The sequence below is a fragment of the Schistocerca gregaria genome, unplaced genomic scaffold (genome assembly GCF_023897955.1).
Source record: "Schistocerca gregaria isolate iqSchGreg1 unplaced genomic scaffold, iqSchGreg1.2 ptg000484l, whole genome shotgun sequence".
In the NCBI taxonomy this organism is placed as follows: Eukaryota; Metazoa; Arthropoda; class Insecta; order Orthoptera; family Acrididae; genus Schistocerca; species Schistocerca gregaria.
In genome coordinates, this window is record NW_026061893.1 from 874389 (window position 1) to 876263 (window position 1875).

The window sequence follows — 1875 nt, forward strand, 5'->3', positions numbered from 1 at the left end:
GTGTTAATCCACATGTGAAACCTGAGTATATAATCCCTGTGACATTTGATCAACGGTGTTCCATAAGGACAGGTTCTCATTCAAAACGTTCGAAAATTCAATTTCTTTGTAGTTGCATTTTTTAAAGGTGTACTTGTCTAGACTCTTGGAACAGAAAGTTTTTTTTTTTAATCCGTGCTTTACAAAAGTTTCTACAGTCCATTGTTTGAAGCAGTGTCACGGCTGCCATGAGCCGCGCGGGGTACCCGCCATGTGTCCAACGCCTTGTCACGGTTCGCGCGGCTCCCCCTGTTGGAGGTTCGAGTCCTCCCTCGGGCATGGTTGTGTGTGTGTTGTCCTTAGCATAAGTTACTGTAAGTAGTGTGTAAACATAGGGACTGATGGTTCAAATGGCTCTGAGCACTTTGGGACTTAACATCTGAGGTCATCAGTTTCCTAGAACTTAGAACGACTTAAACCTAACTAAATTAAGGACATCACACACACCCATGCTCGAGGCAGGATTTGAACCTGCGACCGTAGCGGTCGCGTGACTCCCGACTGAAGCGCCTACAACCGCTCGGCCACATCGGCCGGTCTATCATGTATTCTAGAAGAGTTGCAAGGTCGTCAGTGGCGCCTGTTCTTTCGAGAGCAGTTACTATCTTCATATCTATGGTTAAACGTTACCCAGCCATTGACCTTCGTCTGTGCGAATGCGCACAGGTTGCCGGAACTCTTACGGGAATCGTCACCTTAGTGTGAGCCAGTAATGAGTGGATGGACAAGTACCTATTAAGTACATTACGTATGCGGATTGTGGACGGTTGGGGATGTGAGTCTCACGGGAAGCGTGCGAGGGATAAATTCCTGCAGTCGTGCTGTTCATGTGTGCCCTCGATGGCTCAGATGGATTGAGCGTCTGCCTTGTAAGCAGGAGATTCTGGGTTCGAGTCCCAGTAGGGGCACACTTTTCAGCTGTCCCCATCGAAGTATATTAACAACACCTGTCGGCAGCTGAGGGTTTCAATTAATTATCAGTTGTGAAGGTGATTCGATGAACCCTTTGCCAGGCACTTAAATGTGTTTTGCAGGGTATCCATATAGATGTAGATGATAACTCGTCCCGTGTCGCACGTGCTCAAAATGATTCATACTGCAGAATGCATGCAAACATACTCACCGAAAATACGGACGAATATCAAGTGCAGGCTGCCGAGTGCTGCATATCCAGCTTTGACAGATCGGCTTTTCCTGCCAAGAAGAACAGGAAGTTGCTGTCTAGGAACAATCAGAGGTAGAGGAAGGGTTGATAAATACTCCTTATCTTGCAGACTAAACGTAAATAACGAAAATACATTTTTGGTAAAAATTGGTCAAAACACAATCGGTTGCCCTCCGTATTGGATTAGCTGTTTTGAATATTGAAAATCTGACTTCAGATTCGTTTTCAGCGACATTAAAAATATATATGTAACACTCAGTTCATGCAAATCGAAGTAATAATATAACTAAATGTTTTCCCTAAACTTTGAACACATTTTTTTCGGGTAACTATTTTCTCAGAACGGCATGCAGCATAAATTAAAAGTGGTTCGTTCTCTTAACATCTACCTCTGACCCCTAAAAGTAAACACTTTTCTTAGGAACTTATAGCTATAATATGACATTTGTTAATATTAACTAATTTTTGTGTAGGCATAAGGAGTGAAACAAACCCTCAAAAATCGAACTCAAAGTTCGAATTAGCACTGTATCGTTAAATTTGAGGTTGTTTCATTGCGGTTAGGTATACGCTCCCATAAATTTTCTGTTTTATCGACTGATGTTATCCATTTTCAATTTCAGAGGAATAATGTAGTATCAACTGATGTCACCCATTTTTGAATTCAGGTA

At 42.6% G+C, this 1875-nt stretch overlaps 1 non-coding gene across 1 annotated transcript; it reads left to right on the forward strand.

Moving 5' to 3' along the window:
* Positions 1–872: 872 nt before the first annotated feature.
* Trnat-ugu (transfer RNA threonine (anticodon UGU)) lies at positions 873–947 on the forward strand. The gene has a single exon. It is a non-coding gene; the product is annotated as a tRNA-Thr (tRNA).
* The last annotated feature ends 928 nt before the right edge of the window (positions 948–1875 follow it).